The following is a 14,202-nucleotide window of genomic DNA, read 5'->3' on the forward strand; positions in this document are numbered from 1 at the left end:
GGATTTGCATGGGGATGAGTGGCTCCTAAGGCCATTGGAGTACTGTTCTCCTTTGAAAGGAAGGGGGCTGAGGTTTTAGAGTCAGATGCAAGAATTAGCAGTTGTTGTTGGTTAAACCTCCCCTTGGCAGGTAAGAAGGTTTTAACTTCTCTTTTTAGAATCACAGTCTAATGTTTTGGTTCAACTATACTTGCATATGGGGGTGCCGGAGATGAGTTCAGGCTTGAAGATGAGGAGAATCATGGGGAATATGTTTAGGGCTCTGAGGTGGTGTTCTCGTGTGGAGGAGGTTTGGACTGATGTGATGTGGGATGGAAGGAGTGCCTTGTTGTGTCATTGTTAGTATGTCTAAAGTGTATGAGGCGGTGAGGAGGATTGTCGCCCCTGTGAGGAGGATTGTGAGCGAAGATCAGTTGAACGAGGCGATGATGATGGTTAGCTCTGCTCTGAGGTTAGTTGTTGGGGGTAGTGCTATGTTTGTTAGGTTTGCTAGTAGTCATCAGGTGGCCATGAGAGGTAGGAGGAGTTGCATGCCTCATGTTAGTAGGAGGATTTGGCTGTGGGTGCGTTCGTAGGTGGTGTTGGCTAGGCTGAAGGGTATTGAGGAGGTCAGTCTGTGTGAGATGATTAGGATTGTTGCCCCTGAGAAGGCTCATTGGGTTTGAATGATGGTTGCGGGGACAGCTAGGCCTATGTGGCTGACCGATGAGTAGGCGATTAGGGATTTTAGGCTATTTGCGGTAGGCAAATGGTGCTGGTATCAGGTGCCCCCTCATAGTGCAAGGGTAATGAAGGGGAGGTGGTGGTTGTGTTTGATGTTAGGTGTTACAGGATGGTTATTGTATACTGCCGTGATGCCTCATAATGCCGTATCCTCCTAGCTTTAGTAGCAGGGATCCTGCGATAGGGGCTTCTACATGAGCTTTGGGGAGTCCTAGATGTAGTCCCTCTAGGGGAGCTTAAACAATGAAAGCTATTAGGAGGGCGAGGCTTGATGCGATGCCTGTTCAGGAGGAGGTGATTGTTGGGTGTGAAAGTTTGAGGATTGGGAAGTGTAGGGTGCCTGTTTGGTTACATAGGTGGAGGATGGCGATGAGCAGGGGCAGTGAGCTGGCGAGTGTGTAGAATAGGAGGTAAATGCCGGCATTTAGTCGTTCGGTCCGGTTCCCTCCTTGAGTGATGAGGATCAAGGTCGGGATGTGGGTGGCTTCAAGTGCGATGTAGAAGAGTATTAGTTGTGAGGCTGAGAAGGCCAGGAGGATGAAGGGTTGAACTATTGTAGCATTTCCCCATGAGATTAGACGGCCGCTGATGGCAAAAGTGAAAAAGTCTGCTCTCTGGCACCAGGAGGGATTTTACAGCTTTGATTCTCAAGTCCTGCTTTGCTGGAGCCCTTTCCCAATGACTGGCCAATGCCAGAGAGAGCTGGCCCCTCCCCCGTCGGGGCTTTTTCCCCAGGGGCAGGGCCCAGAGGCACCACCCAGTAAGGGAGAAGCGGCAGGGGAAGAGAGTTAGGTGACATTTCAGTGGGGGGGATGGGCACTGCTGGGCAAGGACAGATAGGAAAAACATTACAATTCTAATGCAATAGAAACCCAATGAATGCATGACAACATTTCCCCTTTTCTTATTAAATTAAGAAGGAGGAAGGCTCGGTTGGTGGGAGCTGCGCAGAGTTCGGACCTTGAGTTACCTTTAAAGTTGCAAAAGAAAAATGACTTTTAGTGCAAACTGTTTAGAAAAACGCTGTTAAGGAATAATGATAATTAGAAGGAGGAGGCTGGGCGCTTTCTCCTCCTCCAGGCAGCACTGGCCACTTGTGGGCGCTCTGCAGGTGGTTTTGCAGTTTTCGGGATGAAAGATTTCACCCACTCAGCTGGCACCCACTTGAGATCTGGGGGAGTGGACACATAGGCGTACTTACGACCCCTGGTGACCTGATCATGAGGATGTTTTGTTTCTCTGCTCACTGGATCCTTGACTATCATATCTGGTGACTTTTGCTGAAAGGCAGAACTGGTTAAAGCAGGATTATTTTGTTTAACATTTACATTTTCTAGTTTTTTTGAACAATTCCCTTTGGACCTTGGAGACCTCCCGCCCCCATTGCCCTAAAATTCCAGAAATTGCTTCTTTAAAGGGCATTGAGATAGCCAATGTCCAGCCTGATCGCACAGGAGACGTGTTGTTCCTCTCTTGGGCGGTGGCCATGGCACAGGAAGAGGAAGCACGGTGTCTGCAGCAGCCACTTTTTGTGGTGGCTTGACTCTGGAACTGTGGCTTTGATGAGCTTTTATGAAGGGAATCTTCCTGGCACACACCTGGAGCATGTCACGTAAAGTTGGAGCCGCTTCTATAGACAGGCTGAGGATAGCTGCCTTGCACTGTTTGTCTGCATCGGCCAGCGCCATCTCCTCCAGGACCTGTTCCTGGGCTCCTTCATTCTTAACCTGTAACTCGATAGCTCGGGTTAACCGCTCCACAAATGTTCCTAAAGGTTCTGATGGGATTTGCTGTATTTTACTGTAAGGTTGGAAAGACTCATCGGGCTGGGTTGCTAATTGAATTGGCAGATTCTTCTTACCAACAGCCATTTCAGGATTTTGCCAAAGCTCCGGAAGCAAATATTTTTGGAGGTGCAAGGGAACTGTAGTATTTCTTGCTAAATTTGCTTTCAAATGTTTGCAGAAGTATTCTCTTTCATATTTAAATTTGGCCTGAGCTTTGCATAAACCCTGAATCACTTGTTGGGGGAAGGGGTCCCAATTACTGTGGACAGCACTCCCTCTTTTTGATTGTTGATATGTGAAAGGGGTGGCAGAAAAGCCGGGATTGCTTCCTGGTTCCCAGCTCCCCCCGCTCCCTCCGGGGTGTGGGAACTGGGACTGTGGGCGGGGAACCCGTGGGAAGCAGGGGCAGGGAGGGGCTGGAGGCTTGAGTCACACGCGGCGGAGTCGGAGGGCAGAGGTTTGAGGGTAGGGGGCAGAGTCAGAGGAGAGGGCAGTGCCAGGGTCGGCACCGAAGGGAAGGAGGTGTCTGGGGAGAAGAAGGAACTGCGGGAAGGGGGGACAGACAAAGGGAGAGACTCCTCATGGCTCGGGAGCACATGGCTTCGGCCATTTTGGACAAAGGAATCCCCTCCATCTTGTGATTCCCCCCCCCCCACCTGAGGACCACTCAGATGGAAGGTTTGAGCACTCGGACTGCCTGCAAAGGTACAAGCTGGGGAAAAGTCACAAAGAAGTGGCTTTTTTTTCCCTTTTATTTTGCTTTTGCAATGCAAACCTAATTTTGAAGCTATAAAAAGCAAAATTTGCATCTTCTTTGTTATTAGAGGAGCCAGATTCAACTATTTTTTTGTTATAGCCTCCCAAAATTCTGGGGAGTATATTGGCTCTAATGATAAATGTGGAAACTGAGAAAACAACCACAGAGTTAATTTTTTCAGCTGTTTCTTTGAATAATGGGTCTCGCCATCATCCAAGGCATATGAAATATGATAATAGACTCTTTTGTGAGACACAGACAGCGTAGCACCCATTTTTGGCTCAGATATTGAGTTTCTGTGTCCTCTTTATTGTGACTGAGAAACTGAAAGGAAAAAAACCTCACTGGAGAGAAAAAAACAGCCAAAAGGGGAAACCGTTTCCTTTTCCTTGCCCCCAGGCTGCCGAAAGAAGCGTCCTCTTAAAGCACTTGGAAGGTTCACTCTGAAAGCAAGAACCTTTTTCCCTGAGGAACACCGCCTCTGAAAAAGATTTTCCCTTAGAAAACCGAAAGTGGTACTCGCCAAAATTCCAGCGTTCCTTTCCTTTCTTTCCCAATCACTCCTTTTGCCAGAGACTGACCCATTTTTGGTGCAAAAAGAGCTTCCAAGTCTCAGTTCCCAGGGTCATATTTCAACAAACATGTGGTCACCTTCTCTGGGAGCAGCTTGCCATTCGGGGGGCTTCTTCGCAGCACTCCGATGAGGTTTTTGAGTTTAAAGGAGAAAACTGTAGCCCTGGCCTGTAGAATTGTGTGTTTCGGAGACTCCGCAGGGAATGCCAAGCCTGATGGGTCTGTCTCTGCATGGGTGGGCTATGTTTCGTGACTCACGAAGCCACGTGAGATTCCTTGGCCACATGCTCCCGAAGTGGTTCTTCCAGCTTTTTGGGAACCTTTTGTGGCTTGGAGCCACACGTTGCGCGCCAGTTGTAGAATTTCCCCACGAGACTAGATGACCGCTGATGGCCAAAGTGAAAGAGTCTGCTCTCTGGCACCAGGTGGGATTTTCCAGCTTTGATTCTCAAGTCCTGCCTGCTTTGCTGGAGACCTTTCCCAATGACTGGCCAATGCCAGAGAGAGCTGGCCCCTCCCCTGTCGGGGCTTTTTCCCCCAGGGGGCAGGGCCCAGAGGCACCACCCAGTAAGGGAGAAGCGGCAGGGGACCAGAGTTAGGTTCCATTTCAGTGTGGGGGAGATGGGCACTGCTGGGCAAGGACAAATAGAAAAAAATCTTATAAATCCGATGCAATAGAAACCTAATGAATGCATTACAACAAACTGTGATTACTGTTGTGATAAAAATTAGTTTGTGGATGGGGGGGTTCTTGTTCCAGGTGATTTTTGGCTTGCTATGAGTATTAGAGGAAGGAGTCTGCACGATAGGACTAGTGGGGGGGGGAGGGGCAGAGATTTGGTCAATGGAGGCTCAAGGGATTAGGTTAAGTTCCACCTACCTAGCTAGTACCTAGAACCGCGGTTCTAGATAGTACCTAGAACCACGGTTCTAGATAGTACCTAGAACAGGTCCCTTGGGCTGGACCCCCCAGTTGGAGGGAAAACCCAGACTGGCTTTCTCCTGGAAACTGGAATGGAGTCAGCAAAGGGGAAAAGAAATCCAAGACTGGATTGCACACGGAGTCTGGATAGGTGTCACCTGTATGGAGGGAAAATCTGAACTGTACTCTGGGCAGTGAGTTTAAGTCTGTGCAGAATGCAAGTGCATAATTCAGGACTGATCCAATCCCACTGATTAAGATTTTCCATCCAATTTGGTGAGAATGGGCCTCAAGTTGTGATTTGCATCCACAGCTCCCCCGTGTGGACTTTTCCTGTGTAACGCTGGCATCAGGGGCAGAGAAATGCTCTTGGAAATGAAATTCAAAGGCAGCATCTGAGACAATGGCCTTTCAATCTGGGATTCAAATTTCTATGGAATAGCTTCAGGGTATCTGTTACAGAATAACTGAAATCAAATGAAGACAAGCAGATCAACATGGTATTGATTTCTTCTGGGGAGGATGTTCTACACCAATGATCCCTTTTCCTCATTTATTGAAGCTATCTCTGTGTTATCCCTACCTCTTGCTGAACCTGCACCCAAACTTTGCAATATGTGCCACGGGTTGATTAATTGAAGATAATTTTAGGGAATAAAGAATTCTTTTGAAACCCAGCTCCACCTTTGATTTCCTCTGAAAACAGACCATGAACAGAAACATACTGAATGGGCATGTGATCTGTGTATTATTTCTAAATCATTGTTTCTCAAGTGATGCTTTCTGTTTTGTTTCCAGATTGAAAATGGAGTTGCTGAGATAAGTTTTAACAGTAAGAAAGCAGCAAGTTCTCTAGGGTATGACAGTCTGGAAGCACTGGACGGGTCCTATTTCTATATTGTGGCATCAGTGTTGGAGTCTATGGGTAAGTTGCTCTTGAATTGAAATTTGTCTTGATGCTTCTGCAAATGTGAATAGAACTAGAAAAGAAAGTTATGACCACACTGAAATGTGGCACAACATCGGGTTCAGCGGACAGCGTGAAGTGTTTTTATATCCACAAAGCTTTATTGAACTTAAGTTTGCACTCCTGAGCTGTGAGTTTAGTTTCAAAGGTCTGCTGTTGCTGAAGAACAGATCCAATTCACATTCTGCTATTTTTCCTGTCCTAAAACTGCATTTTAGTTGCTCTGCACCAGTTACATAAAGAAATGTGTAAAGCTAATGAAATATTAAAATGAGATAATGATGTGATGCTGCATTTTGTTTCTCTGACATTAAAATCTAGGACTGCAGCTATAACTCCTGATTGCCTTTTTGTATGAGTGATTTAGTGCTCAAACTATGTTCAGCAATCAGAATTAAAAAACAAACAAAGAAAAACACACAAGAAGAGGAAAAAAAAGAGAGGCTGCATTAGGAGAACCTTTCCTCTCTGGAAAAACTAGAGACCTTTACTTAGGGCTGTTCCTTTTGCCAGCATCCCAAATGCTCCTACATTCCTAAAAAAAGTAAATTCCAGTATCATCTACCTTGAGATGTGGAAGACCAGGAAATGGCACGTCTTAAGTATCCTTAATTTTCCTAGGATGCACAGTGCTGTGTCTAGCTCTGGGGTCTCCAACATGAGAAGGACATGAACCTGCTGAAATGACTCCAGAGGAGAAATAAGAGCTAAAGAACCTCTCCTATGAAGGCAAGGTGGGAGGGCTGGGGTTTTTCAGCCTGGAAAAAAGGCTTTGGCAACACTTAGAGCATCCTTCCTGTGCTGAAAGGGGGTTATAAGAAGGCTGATACAAAATATATACAAGACCTTGGAATGATAGGACCCAGGGGAATAGCCTTAAATGGAAAGAGGGCAGGTTTGTGTTACAGAACAGGTACAAATGCTGTACTGTGAGGGTGGCAAGGCAGTGAGAGGGGTTTTCCAGAGAAGTTGTGGATGCCCCATCCCTGGCAGTGTTCAATGTCAGGTTAGATGAGGCTTTGAGCAACCTGGTCTAGTGGCAGGTGCTGCGACCACAAAAGGGAGGGGCTTGATGAGCCTCAAGGTGCATGAGTGGAGTGCATTCAATGCCATGTTCTCTAGCCCAGGTGTTGATAAGGCTGTTCTTGAAGTGGGTCCCATTGATGACTCGATTCTCTCCAGGGTGCCATGTCTCCACAGGATTTGCTTTTCAAGGCCCACCATGGTGTTCCAGGCAGTAGTGTGAGGCACAGGGTAGGTCTCTAACCATCCAATGGTGGCTTCCACCATGGTCAGCACACAGCGCTGGCCTTGGTGGGTTTGGGGAAGGGTGATGTAGTCAATCTGCCAGGCTTCCCTGTACTTATACTTGGACCTTTGCCCGCCATACCATAGCGGCTTTGCCCGCTTGGCCTGCTTGATGGCAGCACATGCCTCACAGTCATGGATAACCTGAGAAATACTGTCCATGGTTAGATCCAGCCCTCGGTCTCGTGCCCACTTATAGGTGGCATCCCTGCCCTGATGACCTGAGGCGTCATGGGCCCATGGAGCTAGGAACAACTCTCCCTTGTGTTGCCAATCTAAGTCTATCTTGGACACCTCTATCTTTGCAGCCTGACCTACCTGTTTGTTGTTCTGGTGTTCCTTGTTAGCCCAACTCTTGGGGACATGGGCATCTACATGGTAGACTTTCACAGGTAGCTTCTCTACCCGACTGGCAGTGCCCTACCATTCATCAGCAGCCCAGATTGGTTTCCTCCTACACTGCCAGTTGGCCTTTTTCCACCTTTCCAGCAACGCCCACAGAGAATTGGCGAATGCCAATCAGTGTATCCATGACTTGGAGTAGAGGTAGAGCTTTGGTCCCTTCTGTCTTTCAGCAATGTCCAGGGCTAGTTGAACAGCTTTGGGTTCAGTTAGTTGACTCAATCCACCCTCTCTTTCAGTGGCTTGTGCAACTTGCAGTGTGGGGCTTTATATGGCTGCTTTTTACTTCTGGTTTCTCCTTAGGATGTGGCAGGAACTATTAGTGAAAAGAGCATAGCGTGTTTCTTTGGCTGGCAGTTGGTTATATGGTGGAGATGCTTTAGCACATGTCACTTGTTCCTGTTCCTCTCCATCCGTAAGATGAATGGTAATTACTTCTAAAATCTCAGGGCAGTTTGGGTTTCCAATACGGGTGCACTGAGCGATGAGGGCAATCCATATGCTCCATGTGGTGTCAGTGGCGTGATGGGTAGAGGGAACCTTTCCTTTAAACATCCACCCCAGCACTGGTAGTTGGGCTGCCAGGAGGAGTTGTGCTTGTGTGCCAATCACCTCTGAGGCGGCTTGAACTCTTTCCTAGGCGGCCAAGGTTTCCTTCTCTGTTGGAGTGTAGTTGGCTTTGGACCCTCTGTAACTTGGGCTCTAGAATCCCCAGGCACCTTCTGCCAAAGGCTCTAGGACAGGCCATTGTTCCCAGCTGTAGAGTAGAGCACATTCTTTGCCTCTGGTCTTATGCTGACTGGGTCAAAGGCTACCACACGAGCGACCTCCTGCTTGATCTGGGCAAAGGCTTGTTGCTGTTCAGAGCCCCAGTGGAAATCATTCTTCTTGCGGGTGACCAGGTAGAGAGGGCTCACAATCTGGCTGTACTCAGGGATGTGCCTTCTCCAAAAACCTATGGCGCCTAGGAAAGCTTGTGTTTCCTTCTTGCTGGTCTGTGGAGATGTTGCAGTGGTCTTATTGATGACCTTGGTGGGTATCTGACGCTGTCCATCTTGCCACTTTCCTTTCAGGAACTGCATCTCTTGGGCAGGTCCCTTGACTTTGCTCTTCTTGATGGCAAAACCGGCTTCCAGGAGAATGTGGATGATCTTCTCTCCTTTCTCAAACCCTTCCGTTGCTGTGTTCCCTGACACAATGGTGTCATTGATGTACTGTAGATGTTCCGGAGCCTCACCCTTTCCCAGGGCAGCTTGGATGAGTCTAGGGCAGATGGTGGGGCTGTGTTTCCACCTCTGGGGCAATCGGTTTTAGGTGTACTGCACACCCCTCCATCCTCCAGGGGGCCGTTTTCTGATTATGGGCCAATGGGGCCCACCAGTGACATGACACATTCCATCATCCCATTGTGAGATGCTCCAGCCAGTGCAGGAGGAGCCACCTGTTCCTAGCTAGATCAAAACTGGGACTGAAGAACATAAGGTATCCAGGTTTTCCACTGGATTCCGAGAGGAAGAGCGGACCCGTCTCATCACCACTGGACTTTCTACAGGACCATCTCTACTCCCCAGGACCACATCTGTTACTCCAGGAGGAGTTATTTGGACTGCTTCCAACACCCTGACCATCAGGGTGCCAGGTCATATCCCTGACTCTGTCAGGGTTGTCTAGGATTTTTGGTTGCTACCTTGCTTGGCTTTTTTATACTACTATATTTCTCCTGGTTTTTTTCCTTTTTTTTTTCTTTTTTTCTTATTTTAATTAAAAAACCCCCTTTCCTAGTAAAGAACTGTTACTCCTATTCCCAAATCTTTGCCTGAAAGCCTCTAATTGCAGAATCATAATAATTTAGAGGGAAGGGGGCTTACATTCTCTTCCATTCCAAGGGAGGCACTAGCTCTCCTTAGCAGACAAGTGTCTTTCAGAACCAAGACACTGAATAACTCTGTCCTTTATGAGGGAGTTATGACCACCTATTAAAACAAACAAAAACCCCCTGAAGCTGATGTTTCTATTTTCACTTGATTCTTCTTTGGGGGGAAAAAGGACCTGGTTTCATGACAGATGTGGATATCTGCTCTGGAGGCCAGGACAGCTGCATGTCAGGGATGTGATGGGTAATGGGCACCACTGGTTGATGCTATGTTCTTGCCTACCTGGACTGGTCAATGCTGCTGCTGCCGGGATTTGAATATTGCCATGGAGCTTCTGTGGACACGGAACAGTCCTTGCCCTTGCAGGTGGATCTGTGCCTCCCCTGGAGGCTCTGATTTGCCCTGGATTGGCGGAGAGAGAAGATGCCAGGGAAGCCACAAAGCCTCCACTTGCTCCTTTTTTTGCCAAGTACCCTGGAGTGAGTGCAGTAACCCTGAGGATGGAGAAGGCCTTGGGATGAGGCCAAGAGACCTGGGGAAAGCATTTTGCAGAATGGCACTTGTGTGGAAAGGTTTGTCTAGTACTTGGTGGTTTTCTTCATATTGCGTGTGTTTTCTTTTTTGAATGAATATTTGAGTTCTGGGGCACTGCATTCAAAGGCAAGCAGATCTTTTCTAGTGCACAATATCCTTCTTCTAATTATTTTCTCTTTGATTTTGTGGAGCAAAGTTGGGTTTTGGTTTCATCCTCTGTACATAAGGGCACAGGAACTGCACTGACCCTTCCACACCAAGAGTTCCACGTGCACACTGGTTAATTGGAGTAGGTGATTTAGTCTCTGCGCAGAGGAGATTCCCAAAGGAGTTTTAAAGAGAGGCACTGTTGGATTTCCCAGAGGCGGTTGAGTTAATTTTTGTGTTGTGTACTAAACAGTTGAACTTTTTTTTTTTCTTCCAGAATGCTGCTGTGCAACCCACCTGGGTGCTTGGCACATCCTAGGTTTTTTCCATCTCTTGTCACATCAGAACCCCCTGGCATCCTCAGGTCCAGAGGGACTTTGAGAACAAGGATTCCCAGTGAGACAGGCAAGGTAATGTTTTTGTTATGGATTTGCTTGGAAAATTCTGCAAGAAAATAATTTCCACCTGTGTTTGGGTTTTTTGTTGGGTTTTGTTTTGTGGGTTGTTGTTGTTGTTGTTTGTGGTGGTTTTTTGGGGGTGGGCTTTTTTGGGTTTTTTTTGTTTGTTTGTTTTTGGTTTTTTTGTTTGTTTGTTTGTTTTGTTTTTGTGTTGGTTTTGTGTGAGTTTTGTTTTGTTTTTCACAAAACCAAACTCTGAAGCAAGCCACCTCTGGGAAACCCAACAGCAGCTGTCACTGGAACTCCAGTGGGAGTCTCTTCCAGGCTGAGCTGAAATGGCCTGTGTCCCTGAGAAAAAGTGTCACTTAGCATGGGGTACGACTGACTTGAGGCCTTAGTTGCACAGCAGCGCTGCTCCTCTAGGGATGTGCACTATGGCTGAGGAGGGGCGGGTATGGAAGAAGGAGGAAAACAGCCCAGCCTTTCACAAGCTTTTCAGAGTCTGTACTGGGGCTGGAGGCGCTTCCCTCCTCTGCTTTGCATGGATTTTATCTGCTCCCCTCCTCTCCCCCAGGTCAAAGTTCCCAGCACATGGGGGCTGTTTGGCTCCCTCTGGCCTCAGCCCTCTGGCACAGGAGCTGTCTCCCTCTGTGGGTGCAAGAACACATCCTGCGCTTTCTGCACAGGAAGGATGCTCTAAGTGTTGCTAAAGGCTTTTTTCCAGTCCTGGCTGGGGCCTCTTAGGGGTCAGCCTTATCAGCAGGAAGTGCGGCCAGAGGGGCTCAGGCAGAACTTGGGCTGGGTGTGACCTGTGCTGGCCACATCTGCGCTGTCCTTGCTGGGGTGGGCAAAGGCAAATCTGGCAACTGAGCACGTGCTCTCGAGACTCTGCCTCGGGTGTCTTAAAATCTGTCTAGAAAATGAAAGTGTGCTTGGCTTGTCTTGGTTTGTAGCACTTCATAGTGGTCTTCAAAGATTCTTTGAGAACTGTGACCTGAATTAAGACCAGAGTTCTTTTGTGCAAGCGTCGTTCTAATAGACAGTGGCTGTTCATCTGGACTGGTTTTAATGTGTCTGTTTTTTTCTGAAGTTCCCTTTTTTTTTTTTTTTTTGCTATATTGCTGTGGATGTTCACCCTTGTACTCTGGACAGTGGCTTGGGGATTTTTTCTTCATTCCACTGCTATAATATTTTTTTTTTCCCTCCATAGAAGTAAAATTCTCCAAAGCACTAACCTAGCTGCAGAATGGCATTTTCTCAGAGAGTAATGCTGCTTTTCCCAGGCAGCGCTGCCCTGTTCTGGGTGTCTTGGTGCAAATTTTCACTGCATCCTGTAGCCTCAGAATTCATGGCTGTCCCTCAGGGTTCTGAAGGAGCGCTGTCTTTGGATATTTTGGCTTCAGAGTGGGAAGTGCATGATCGAAACGGTGGCATCTCAGCTCTATTTTAGGAACCCTGGAAAAGCAAGCTCTTCTTCATGAGGAACCGCTTTGGAACCGCTTTGTCTTGAAAGTCAATGTGTCTCGCAAGAGGTGCTGCAAAGCGTGAGATTGAACCTTCTGTCATTCTTTGTTTAAATCACCTCTGTGAAACCTTGATACGCTTCAATAATTTCTGTGGTTTCGCATTTATTGGCCCTCCAGTGCAGGCCACAGACACGAACGGTTTCAAACGAGTGATTCCCCTGCTAACCCTGCCCCCAGGAGCAGCTGGAGCCTCCAGGCCAGGCTGAGGGAGCAAACACTTGGGGGTGACACAGCTCCACACTGAGGGTACTTGGGGACAATGTGTAGCTTTGTCCTGGATTTTTTGGGTTTTTTTAGCTGTCTATGAGGTTTCAGTCATTGACTTGGTAAAAATAAATGGTAAGGACTGAAACCATGAGGGACTGGCAACTTATACGCACCAAAGACAACTTTTTTTTAATAGCTGTGAGACTTCTCTCTTGATTTTGGGACTCTTTTTTGGCCAACTGTATTGTAAGAAGTCTTATTTTAAAGTAAGCTGCTTCAAGAATGAATTTCTTGTACAAATAACTTCTAATGTCAGAAGGTTAAAAGCACTAACACCAACGTGGCACCTCCTTAATTTTTAGCAGCAAAACTTGATCTTAACTAAATGTAAAGCTTAATTTCTCTGCTGCTAATAAGTTAATAAAGGAGTTTATCATCTTTTGCTGCCCTTCGCTGATACTCAAGGTCATGAAAAAATTGCTCTACTGTTCTAAACTGAATATGGATATTACACCTCCCTCCTTCTCCCCAGCCTAGAAACACGTGGATTGACCTTTGATCTTCTTTCTTTGTGTTTCTGTGGCTTTTTGAACTGCGTGGAGAAGGTGTCTGTGGACATGGCAGCCAGGGAAAGGTGCTGGGAAGGAGCTGCTCAGAAATCCAGAAGCAGCGGTGGATTGGGAGCTGGGGGTCCTGCCTCGGTCCCACCCTCCTGGACACTCTGTGTCAAGGTAATATTCCCGTTTCCTTCCTGACCAAGGAGTCGGCAGAGAACAGAACCCTTTGCATTGATGGAAAGGGGAACACCAGGGAAAAAGTGGTGCTTGTGTCCTCAGAGAGCAGTGGGAAGAGCCCAAGGGAAATACTGGCTGGCTGAGGGATCCTTGCGTCCCCTCTGGAATAAATCCCCGTGTCTCCTGGGGCCTGCTGGTTTGCAGTCTGGTTTGAACACATTTTGCTGCCACTTTGGTTCTGAAGGAGTGGAAATCCAGAAATGGATTTCGGGGTGATTTCCGTAGGTTCTCCTCGTTTGGAGGAGCTGCAGGGTGAGGTCAGTATTCTGGGGGAACATCCAGGGGGCTTCTCCCAGCCGAGTTTCTCCTGGAGCAGGGCGCTGGGTGTAATGCCGCATGTCTAAGCCGGCTTTGGGGCATTGTGCAGTCCCAGCCCAAAGCCTGAGCCCAGGCCTGGCTGTGTGCCGGCACTAAAGCCGGCAGCTGGGTGTGCTTTTCCAGCCCTTCCATCACACAGGCGATCCCAGATTCCCGGAGCTCCCCGGTGCACGGCCTGGACTCGCTCCCGGGGAGCTGCGCTTCCATCTGCCCAAAGCGAGGACGTCCTGCCCGGGTTTGAAACTTTATTCCTGTTGTTTTTCCTCTTCCAGGGAGCTGGCAAAAAAAGAGAGAGCCACTAGGAAGCGAAGCTGCCCGAAGGCCTTTTCCCAGGCCAGGGTTCCCGCTTTTCTCTCTGACTCCTGGATAATTGCTTGAGCGTAAAATATTGTTTAAAATATAAAGAAACACAAATTTTTAAAAATCAATACAAAAATAAGAAAGTATAATTAATAAAAAGTGAACTGTAAAATACGAAAAATAATATCCGCAATATAAATAAATACAATCTGTATTATGACATGCTATGTGTATTATAATATATCTATTATACACAGATATGGATATAGAACTGAAATGGTAATGATAAATATAAATATAAACATAATAAGTACTAAAAATTTGCTACATAGCCTACAATCAAAGCCTTTTTGGTTTGAATTTGGTGAGTGGCAGGGTTCTGGTAGCTGCGCTCGGGGGTCTTTTGTGGCATTTCTTTGACAGGATTTTTGGGCAGCGATTTTTGGGCACGTTCTTTTTTCTCTCCCTTCTCTGCCTGTCCCCAAGCCTGGGCTGTGAGCTCGGGGCAGTGCTGCCACCCCGTGGACACAGCTTGGTACTGCAGCTCCCCCTGTGCCTGACCCCGCCACGCGTGGGAGCCCGGGACTGTGAGCGCGGTGCAGTGCTGCCACTCGACCTTCCAAAGACGGTGGCAGAAAGGGCAGGAAAAAGACAAGGACCCCGGG

At 47.6% G+C, this 14,202-nt stretch overlaps 1 long non-coding RNA gene across 1 annotated transcript; it reads left to right on the forward strand.

The window, feature by feature from the left end:
- The first annotated feature begins 9,650 nt into the window (after positions 1-9,650).
- LOC131378514 (uncharacterized) lies at positions 9,651-13,778 on the forward strand. Its single transcript, XR_009207657.1, has 5 exons — positions 9,651-9,885; positions 10,272-10,404; positions 11,832-11,924; positions 12,731-12,856; positions 13,510-13,778. It is a non-coding gene; the product is annotated as an uncharacterized LOC131378514 (long non-coding RNA).
- The last annotated feature ends 424 nt before the right edge of the window (positions 13,779-14,202 follow it).

The sequence above is a fragment of the Hirundo rustica genome, chromosome 3 (genome assembly GCF_015227805.2).
Source record: "Hirundo rustica isolate bHirRus1 chromosome 3, bHirRus1.pri.v3, whole genome shotgun sequence".
Lineage (NCBI taxonomy): Eukaryota > Metazoa > Chordata > Aves > Passeriformes > Hirundinidae > Hirundo > Hirundo rustica.